The 11,585-nt window shown below is 34.1% G+C and overlaps 1 protein-coding gene across 1 annotated transcript in view; it reads left to right on the top strand.

Moving 5' to 3' along the window:
- Window positions 1-10,413, top strand: part of LOC100917747 (zinc finger protein 2 homolog) — a 39,991-nt gene extending 29,578 nt beyond the window's left edge. Inside the window, exon 6 of the mRNA XM_031949143.1 lies at window positions 9,724-10,413. The gene's annotated coding sequence lies outside the window, so the exon portion shown is untranslated. The remainder of the gene's footprint in view (window positions 1-9,723) is intronic.
- The last annotated feature ends 1,172 nt before the right edge of the window (window positions 10,414-11,585 follow it).

Below are 11,585 nucleotides of genomic sequence, written 5' to 3'. Positions count from 1 at the left end.
AAAAATTGTAAAATTAAGACTTTTTTCCAGCTTAAGACAAATTTTGAAGAGCAGTAAGAAAAGGTCTCTGACATTGTGGTGAAAGTTTCCCCAGAGCACATGATGCACCAGCACCAGTATTAGCATCAGAAGTGACCCTTTGAAGTTAGACAGCAGTGGAAATTGTAAAAGCATTAGTTTCAAGAAGTTTGAAGTCCAGACACAGCAAGGGGGTGAGATAACTTGTAAAAAGGAGATTACAAGAGATCCTTTGCTAGCACTGGGTGTGGCAGGCATAAATTAAAAACTCTATTGATCATAAGCAATTCTGGGTTACAAATCTAGACAGAAAGGCTTGCTTCTGGTTATTCATAAGGGAAAAGGAAAACTGGTTAAAGATCTAAGGGAGAGAGGAGAGCTAACACATGTGGCTGAAGGAAAGCAGGAGACATGGTCAAAGTCCCAGGAGTGAGAGGAGTGCTAAGACTTAAGACGGTAGAAGAACAGGATTCCTTCTGTATAAAGACCAGGGCACAAGTCAGGAGAGCAATGACATTTCTTCCTGGATCACAGCACCTTGAAAGCAATGAAAACTTGCAGAGTCTCAGAACTCTGAAAACAGCAGCATGAAAAAGTCTGAAGCTTAGTATATTGCCTCACTACTCCCAGGTAAGAAAAGGCAAAATTTTAACATAAAGTTGAAAGTTAGAAAAAAAAAAAGGATGAAAAACAACAAAAATGACCATAAAAATGCACTACAGTGGCAGGGAAGACTGACACATAACTCAGAAGAAAACAATGTAAAAACACTAAGCAAAGACTTAAAGAAAAATGCTAAGCCAACCCAAACCCAAACAGAATTCATGGAAGAGCTAAAGAAAGAAATCATTGTTAGAAGGAAAACTGGGGAAAGAAAGGTGAATGATTCAAATAATTATGAAAAATAAAATTATCAGCTCAGTGAAAGAGGAACAAAAATACTCAAGAAACCAAGATCTTAAAAACAGAACTGGTTTAATGATAAAAGAGGCACAAAAATTCACTGAGGAAAACAATTCCTTAAAAATTACCATTGGGTAAGTAAAAACAAATGATTCCTTGAGATATTAAGAAACAAAGAAATGGAAAAAAAAAAATAGAAGACAATGCCAAATACCACATTTAGAAAAACAACTGATCTAAGAAATAGATTGATAAGAGAAAAAAAATAGAAGTATTGAGCTTCCTTAAAGATATGATAAACTAAAGAACCTTGAAATTATACTTGAAGAAATTGTAAAGGAATAGTGCTTGATTTTCTTATATTCAAAGGGTGAGAGGGAAGATAATGGAGTAGATCAGCAAATTTCAAGCTTTCTAGATTTCCCCCACAAACAGAATAAATTTGCATCTCAAGGTGAAAGGAGACTAGTTAAAAACAAAGAAAATTTGGGACAAAACTGATGGATACTCCTGGGATAACCTGAGAAGATCTGAGGAAAGACTTCAAGCTGGGGATTAACCATTGTGAAATGTAAACATCTCCAGGGTAGCTTTGTAGAAATTGCTAGAGGAATCCTTGGGGCTAGCTGGGTGTGGCCAATGCCTCAGGCCAAACCACAAAAACTTTCACTTCCTAGATTGCTGGAGAAGATGAGGGCTCTGAGTCAGAAGACTGAAGGAACTTTGGCTCATTAGGGAGGCCAAGCCCAGCTGTGCTGCTGAGACAGAGCCTTGGAAGAGAAGGAACCAACACACCAGGAGTGCACAAGCAGAGGGGCAGGGATGCTGCTTGTAGGAAAGTGGAGCTTTGCTTTGAGGTGCTAGGTCAGAGGGGAGAGGTGAAGTGAAGCTAGAGGAACCATTTCCCCAACCCATGGATTGGGTTGATGGATTAAAGGCACTTACACTAATACTTCTCATTTAAAAAAATTAACTGGGAAAGAAAAAGAAATTCAAACATAAAAACTAACTACATAACTAGGGAAGGCAGAGCTTCATCTTCAGAGGAGAACAGTGAAAATTTAAAAAGCCTCTTCTACTACAAAGAGTAATGTTACCTACCCAGAGAGAATTTATAGAAGAATTCAAAAAGACTTTAAAAATCCAGAGAGAGAAACTGAGGAAAAACTAAAAAAAAAAAAAAATTCAAGAAAAACAAGAAGATTATGAAAAAAAAAAAAAGTTAACCTACTAGAAAAGGAGATAGAGTGTTTTAAAGAAGAAAATAATTGAAAATTAAAATCGGGCAAAGGGAAGCCAATGAAGTTATAAGACCAAGAAATAGCAAAACAAAATAGAAAGAATGAAAAAAAAAATAGAACAGAATGGGAAATATAAGAAAAACAACAATTCTGGAGAATATATCAAGAAGAGAAAATATAACAATAATTGGACTACCTGAAAGCTGTGACCAAAAAAAGAACCTTGATATAATAATATATTATGAATCCAAGAAAATTGTCCTGGAATGGTAGAACATGAGGGGAAAGTGGAAATAGAAAAAAAAAAATGCAGTGGTCACCATCTCAAAGAAATCCTTTGTGGAAAACACACAGGAATGTTATTGCCAAAGTTTAAAACCCATAGATCAAAGAGAAAATTTTGCAAAAAAAAAGAAAAAAAATCAAATATGCTGGAGCTACAGTTAGATTTATACAGGACTTATTAGTAGCCTTAATAAAATACCACATGTCCTGGAATCATATATCCTAAAAGTCAAAAGACTAGACTTGAGGCAAAATATCATATCCAGCAAAATTATTCATAATATTGAATAAAAATGGATATTTTATGGACTTACTGATTTTCAGAACTTTGTCTCAACCAAATCTGAATTTAATATACCATTTAACATATAAGAGCAATAGCAAAGATTACTTTCAAGAAACTTAACATGACAAATTGTTTATGATTTTTTTACATGGAAATATAAAATTAACACCAGTAACTGAGTAGCTCAAAAGGAATAATGGGGCAGAATTGAACATGATCTGATTCTAAAAAGCAAAAGCGTCTAGGAAAAGGTAAAAAGAGTAATTATGTTATACAAATGAGGTGCAGAGGAATAATAGACACAGAGGCATTACAAGGGGGAAGAGGGTCCATAGTTCTGAAAGCCTACTCACATCAGAAATGAGTTAAATATAAATAGACAATACTACATATAGATGAAGGGTAGATCACCCACTACAATCTATAAAGAAATAATGAAGAGGGAAAGATGAAGGGAATAGAATAAGATGGCGTATAGAAGGATGTGTAGATTTATAGCAGTAGAACAAGATATGTAGATTTATGGGCAAAGGATAAAGGGAATGTGGATAAAGAAAAGTGTGTAGAGTAATGGGAGTGAGACAAAGTGCAGGGATTACTGGGAAAGGGATAAAGGGGGAAAGGGTAGCATAAAGTAAGGTGAAATACAAAAAGGTTTTTAGATTAACAGGTTTGGGATAAGGTGTGGAGATTAATGAGGATGGGAAAAAGAGGGAAGAAAAGGATGGTGAGAAAAGATAAGGGATGGATTAATGGATGGAAGAAGATTAAATAATATCAAAGCAAGTTAAGGAGCAGGATTAAAGTAGAAGAGCTAGCAGGGATAGAAAATTAGATATATATAGAAACATTGTAACAAGGATCAGGAGTATGTATTCATTAGAAAAAAAGTAGAACTAATAATCATTGATTTCATACAAAGTTAAACTTAAAACTTCAGTTAAGAGAGAAATCTACATTATATGTCAGCCATATTAATATTGTTTTAATGTATGTTTACATATGGGTAATTGCATATGGGTCTGAGTATATATGGATATGTATGCATGTAAATCTATGTATGTGTCTGCAGATATATGTGTGGGTATAAATGTGCATGTATGTATATGTATAAATATATCTCTGCTTAATTGTAGCCTGCTTGGAAGTTGTTGGGGAGATGAAAGGGGAAAAAAGAATAAAGTAAAAAGTGAACAGTAGATAACAAAAGAATAATCTATAAGGAAACAAAGAAAAGATGGACACTCATGAACATAATTTCTTCTATTATTATATATGGTTTTTTGAAATGGAAATTTATTGTTATATATTTTGAATCACCTTTGGTGTTCTGGTTCTGCTGGGCACATTACAATGTTTTGTTTCTTATTTTCCTTTTCTGCCTTTCTTTTTCCTATTCTGTTTTTTTTTTCTTATTTTGTATTAGTTCACTAAATTAAAAAAAAAAAAGATTCAAAGGTTAAAAGAGAAATTGAAAAACATCCAGTAATTACCTTCTAAAGAGGTCCCAAAATTTAAACTCCCAGCCATATTACAGCAAAATACCAGAGCTCCTATTTCAAGGAGAAAAATATTGCAAGTAGAAAGAGATAGTTTAAATATCATGGAACTACAGTCAAGATCACAAGAGCATTCACATTAAAGAAGCAGAGGACTTGGAAAGTTAGCTAGGATTAAAACCAAGGATTATCTATCCAGCAAAAGTGAGTATAAGCTGTCAGGGCAAAAAATGGATATAAGGCTAGATTTGAAAAGAAAATTGGAAATTCAAACGGAGATTCAAGAAAATCACTGAAATATAAAAACTAAAGAGCAAACACAACAGATGAAAGTAAAATTCTTTACATAAGTATATAGGAAAATGATACATGTAACTCCTAAGAACTTTACCAATACTAGAAAGAGTCTGTATAGATAGAAAGCATGAGTGTGAGTTGATTATGTTGGGATCTTGTAAAAAAAAAAAAAAAACAAAAAAGGAGGTATGAGAAACAGAGATGCACTGGGAGAAGGGGAAGCAACAGATAGAATGAGGAAAATTAACTCCCATATAAAAGGGATGCAAGGAAGAATTTTTACATTGCAGGGGGAAAATGTGGTCTAGTTTTGGGTAATGCTTTAATCTCACTCTCATCAGATTTCACTCAAAGAGGGAAGAATACATGTATATATTTGTATGTATGTATACACATATTTGTGTGTATTCATATGTGTGTGTGTGTGTGTGTATGTGTGTGTGTGTGCATCTCTTACCTAAAAGGGCAATAGAAGGATAAGGAGAGAAGAGAAATGGAAGTGGAAAGGAAAAAGATACACTGAAGGAAGATTTAAAGAAGGCAATGTGAAGAAAGAAAATACTTTTGAAAATGGATAGGCTAAAAAGAGGGAATTATAAATAGAAGAAAATTTAATGGAGGGAAATACAGAGTTAATAATCATAATGGTGTATGTGAATGGGATGCACTTACCCTTAAAGCGGAAACATTGAAGAATGGATTAGAAACCAGAATCCAAAAATATGTTTTTTATACTGGACACACAATTGAAACAGAAAAACACATATTTAAAATAAGAGATCACAGCAAAATCTATTATATTTCATCTAAAGTAAAAATAAAAATATAATATCAAAAAAAGCAAATGAAACCACAGATAGAATTTTAAAAAGATAATCAGGGAAACTACATTTTCCTTTTCTTTGATATGATCGACATTCAGCCCTCTCTCTAGGCTGCAGATGGCTCTCTCCAACACAAGTCTATTGAAACTGGCCTGAATCACTTCATTGTTGAAAAGAGCCAAATCCATCACAATTGATCACATAATCTTCTTGTTGCTGTATACAGAAACTACATTTTCCCAAAATTACTATAGAAAATGAAGTAGTATGAAAGTTTTACAGCAAGTTTCCCTAATAAACATTTCATTTCTGAAATCTATATGGATATGAATCAAATCTATAAAAAAAGAATCATTCATTAAATGTAAATAGTCAAAGATCATACAATTTTTAGATGAAAATCTGTAGTGATCTATAGTCACATAAAATGCTTTAAATCATAATTGATTAAAAATTCAAATTAATACAACTTTGAGAAAATACATTGCACCTATCAGAAGTTTAAAAAGCTGAAGGACATGAGGGATAACAGGTATACTAATAAACTATTGGTAGAGTTGTGAACTGGTCCAACCATTCTGAAGAACAATTTGGAAGTATACCTTAAAAATTATAAATCTTTGCATACACTCTAACAATATCACTATTAGGTCTATCTCAGTTAGATGAAAGGTCTATCTCAATTAGATGAAAGAAAAAGGAAAAGGATCTATATGTAAAAAATGTAACCACTCTTTTTCTTTTGGTGATAAAGAACTAAAAATTTAGGAAATGCTTGTCAATTGGAGAATAACTGAAAAAATTATTAATATGATTATGATAGAGTAATATTATGCTTTAAGAAATCATGATGGGATGTTTTCCAAAAAAAATGATATATGGAAAGAGCTATAAAAAACTGAAACAAGGTGAAATGAAAAGAACTGGGAATTCACTGTGCACTGTTAACAGTAACGTTGAAATGATGATCAAGTAAAAAACTCAGCTACTCTAGTCAAGTTAACGATCCAAGAGAATTCCAGTGGATACATGATGAAAAAATAATCAATTTCTAGAAAGAGAACTGAAGAAATCTTTGTAAGAATTGTATAATTTTATCCTTTTTCCCTCACTTTTTTGGGATAGGCCTACTGTGGAAATATTTTACATGGTTTAATATGTATAATTGATATAATTTTGCATCCCTTCCTAGTGATCAGGGGAAGGGATGGAAGGGAGGGAGATAATTTTGGAATACAAAATTTAAAAAGAAAAGAATATTATATATAAATATTTAAAAATAAATTTAGATAAAGGTTTATCCATTTTGTTATTTCCCCCCATAAAACCAGTTCCTAGTTTTAGTTTAATTTTTTAAATGTCATTTTATTAATCTCTCCTTTATTTTGAAGATTTCTAGTAAGTTTTACTTAAACTAATTTCTATATTCAATGCCATCATAACTAAATTACCAAAATTATTTTGCTGAATTAGAAAAAAATCATAATAAAATTCATTTGGCAAAACAAAAAGTTCAAGAATAGCAAAGGAAATAAAGGGGAAAATGTACAAGAAGGAAGTTTAGCTGTTCCAGATCTTAAACTATATTGTAAGATAGTAGATGTTGGTATCTTTACTAAAGTGTTAAGACATTTCTTTACAAAGTGTTAAAGACATTGGAGTTAATTTAATCTTAGAGTTATTTTGGGCCAGAACTTGAAACAAGATACTAAGTGGAACTGATTGAACAATGCTTGTGTTCACACCTTTAGAGAGCTCAAGTATCTGAGTACTCAATGGAGTTCACACAAGAATTCAGGGCTGGCTTAGTCTGAATTCACACCTCCCTTGAAATTCTTAGGACCAGAGAACACTCTGGGAGATAACCCGTAATCCCTGACATTCAAATTCTCTGCTAGTTGCTAAGAAATAGGAAGGTACATTGATGGAATAGGATTCAATTTGCAGCATCAAGTAAACTATATAATCTTAAATTTGGTACATATAAATTAGATATTTATAGAGTCACTCAAATTCAAATTTTCTTCCATGTGAACATTAAAATATTGAAAAAGACAATTACCATGGTGCCTCTAAGCTTCTCTTCCTAAAAATAAATATTCTTAGTTCTATCAAAACCACTCTTGTATTTCAAGGTTTAAATAGACCTCACCTCGCAATCCTGGTTGTCTTATTTGAGCAATCTCTAGCTTGCTTATTCCCTTACTAAACTTTATACTCAAAAATTATGATGACCAGAATTTGTATAGCACACCAAGGAGTACAAAGCACTTTCAAAGCATTATTTCATTTTATTCTCACAAGAACCATGAGAGTTCATTTTAATTATTACTCTGATGATCTACTTTAGGTGACAGTCTGTGAAAGATTGAAAAGGTTCCCCCTTTTCAGGCATGACAGAGTAATAGCCTGAGACAGGAATCAACTCAGAGCTTCTGATTTGATACTTTATCCACTGGATGCACTTTATCCAGTACTTCACAATGCCTCAAACCAAAGGCTCAGATTTGGAACTGGTCCAGGCAGAGCCTAATGCAACGAGACTATTCCTTTTCATGCTCTGAAATTAACAATGGGATCTGATTAGAAAATTTCTCATTCCAAGAAATTTTTAAAATAAATATGGTAGCAAAATAAGCTGAATCTAGAAGCCTGAGAATGAGCAATGTCAAAATAAATATCCAGAAATGAACCAGTAGAAAGCATATGCGTTAACTCCAGCAATCTTATCTGCCCATAGCTGAGAAGAATGACAATGAAGTCAGGCTTCTATTTGTATAATTCAGGAAAAGATAAAGGAATTTTAAATTTTAAACTAACCATGTTAATTTAAAAGAAATCGATATTGGTCTTGACATCTCCATAGAGAATCATAATATTGTATTTGGATAGCGATAATATAGTTCTTAGCATGAAAACATAAAAGCTTTGGAGAGTGATCCAAATATTAAGAAAAGGTTTTCCTTCCCCGTCATTATCCCAGTAACCAAAATTCCAGAATTAGAGTCACTGAGGCTGAGAAGTACCTTTTTCTAAGGAACATATATGCTTGCCAATATCCTTAGAATCCAGCTGGCTATCAAAGTTATGCAAGATCTGCAGTTGGCGAGTTTAAATCAAGTTTATACTGACAGAAGGGACCTAACTTAGTAATATGGGGCAGCACCCAAGGAAGGCCCAGGGGAACAGAGTGGCCTGGGAAGCAAGAAGACATAGTAGCTTAATGCACAAAATCGATGCATTTTGGGCCCCCTTTTTTCTGAGAAATCACAGGAATGGTGAATGGAGCAAAAGGGCAGTGCATTGTTAAGACCTTTCCAGAGGCAATAATAGTGGTGATTTAATTAAAAGTTTCAAAGCAAAACATGGAAAATGGAGAGAGAATGAGTTTCAAAGACAGTAAGACAGAAGAATGGTAGCATGAACTTGAGGTAGATGCTTTAAAAATGAACTCACTCTTTCTTGGGATTGAAGTAAAAGAGAAGAAAATATTACTCACACATATTTCAGGGGTACTGCTTGGTAGCAGCTATTTTTATTATAACTTCCCTTTTGTAACAGTAAACCAATGTTAATAATTCCAGTTAAAGGGAACATTGATCACTGGTGGTTACCACTGGGGAGAGAACAATAAAATGGGGAGGACTTAAACTGATGACAGTGGAGAGAGAATCCAACAACTCAGCAACATGCCTGAAAGCTTGAGGGGAAGATCTAGTGTTCTTCAGGAACTTGACAACATGTAAGAATGGGAATTGGGACACAGATTATATGCATTTTCTCTCTCCAGTTGAAGCATAAGAAATTGAAAGCACAAATTGATTTTATGTTTGTTTGTACTTTAATTTCTTCACATAATGTGCAACATACCATCGGTATTTAATTAAATCTCGGTGATAATGGATTGACTTCTTGGACAACTCATAGGTCTTCCTTCTGGGAGATTACTGACCTCAGGCACTGGGCAGTGATTATAATTTTTCTTTTCTTATAGCTCCACTCATTTCTAAAGAATATCCAATTTAACAACAGTGCAGGTGACCAGGTGTTTATGGACGAGAATAAAAACCCAGAAGCACAGTATAAAATCCTCAACTATGTAACTTTCAATATGGATAATGAAGTATTGGTCCAAGTTGGACAGTTTATCCCCAAGGCAGAGCCTGGTCAAGATTTCACCATTAATGAGGAAGCCATAGTGTGGGGCTGGTCAGGTTCCAAGGTCAGAAACTGCTTTAATATCAATCTTATTATCTAATCATACTAACAAATTTTACTTTGCTTAGCTCATTCCAGTTCATTTTCTATGGAGAGAAAATTACCCCTCCCACACACATCTCCACACACACTGATTTCTTTTTCTTTTATAGGAAACTTCTGAGTAAAAAATCATTGGAGAGAGAGAGCTGAAATGGACTTGAAAGCTCATCTTGCTCAGCCATGTCATTTGACATAAATAAGAAACTGAGCCATATAAAGGTAGTGATTGGTCCAGTGCCTTGTGATTCCTCCAAACCAGTATTGGTTTCTTTCTCACTAGCTGGCATTTTTGTGAATGATGGCATACAACAATTCATCTTAATTCAGTAAAATAAAGGAGCTGAGCAATCAGTTTGACTTCTCATTTCTGAAACTCATTGGATTTCTGAACCCAATATATTATTTCCTTAGAAGATCTGGAATTTGCCTTTTAAGTCATAAGGATTAAATCAGTCTCATCTTTGTGTTATCTGTAATGAACATCCAACAGACAGGGGTAAGTCTACTTTAAGTCAATAACTTCCATGTCATTCAGTACTTTAGATCAGAACTGTTAAAAAGACATGGCTGACATTGAGAATTACAAAATACTAATTTATAAGGACCCAAAAATAACATGGTGATCAAATTCCACTGCTTACAGAGGACCAAAATCCTCAAAAGTTCGGCCAGTTTTCCAAAGTTAGTAGCAGAAATGGGACTATCATTCAGCTTTCTGTTTTCCACTCAGTGCTCCTTCTAGCCCATCTTCCACTGAAATATGAACAATTCTCATATTTCTCCTAAAAAAGAAGCTCTCTTTGCCCCAAATCAATATCATTCATCCTCTGATGATGATAGACCATCTTCTGCCTTGTTAATTCCCAAGTCACTATGCATTTTACTCCTCTGTCACTAGATTCCCTGTGCCATATGCAGTGAGAGCTGTGGTCCTGGCTTCAGACAAACCCCTCGGGAGGGAGAGCCCATCTGCTGTTTCAACTGTTCTCTGTGTCCAGAGGGGGAGATCTCCAGTCAGATGAGTAAGTGTCTGCAGGTAGTTTTCTGCTTACTGGGCAGAATAAACTGGTTTTTTTTTGTTCTAGAGTCACAATCTCATCACTGCCTGAGCAATAGGGATAGCAGTTATCTATCCCTTAAATAGAGAAGAGCTTTTGGACCTTGAATAAGATGTTTTTCAGGACATGGAAGTGAATGAAAGGAGATTGGAAATTCTGTGAAAGATACTCTCTTGATGGGCTAGTCTGTGAGATGGCAAACATTCATTCAAGGATTACTATATTCCAACCAGTGTACTAATTCCTGGAGTAATTCAGGGAAGTCATATTATAAAGGGATGATATTGTGTAAACAACTATTGAATAGAAAACAAATGTAGAACAGATAAGAGTAATCTCAGAGAAAAAGGAAAAGCCACTTCCCAGAAGATAGGAATTCATTTCTGTCTTGGAAAAGCTAGAAAATCCAAGAGACAAAGGTGAAAAAAGAGAGAGCACTAATGACATGAGGTACGGCCACTTCTCTAGAATATTAAGGGTAGTGAAAGACTAGGAAAAATATTTGCATCAGATTTATGTCTTAGAAAAACATTATATCAGAGATGTCAAACTCATGATCTGCCAGCCAAACTCCCTAGTGTGGCCAGATCCAGATTAAAATGCCATTGAGACATGTTTAAGAAACTTAATAACAATATTGTAAGTTATAAATAAAGTTAAATCCTGATTTTCTGAGTCACTTTATGGTCTATAGGGATCAATTTCTATTAGGCACTTCAAGCATCAAATCCTCCAGGTCACACCTAATAAACATCCATTCATAAACCATCTCTCTTTATCTGTAAGAGAATTCATTTCTGGAATAGCTTCTCACCGAACAAGTGAGATCCCATAAGTATATAGATACTAAAGGAGGAAATGTGCTCAAACTTCAAGAATTAATGAAACTAAGAGGGGTAATTCATGGCAACTGC

Source organism: Sarcophilus harrisii, chromosome 1 (assembly GCF_902635505.1).
Source record: "Sarcophilus harrisii chromosome 1, mSarHar1.11, whole genome shotgun sequence".
NCBI lineage: Eukaryota > Metazoa > Chordata > Mammalia > Dasyuromorphia > Dasyuridae > Sarcophilus > Sarcophilus harrisii.
Note: the sequence above shows the minus strand (reverse complement) of the source record. Positions and strands in the feature narration are given on the sequence as shown.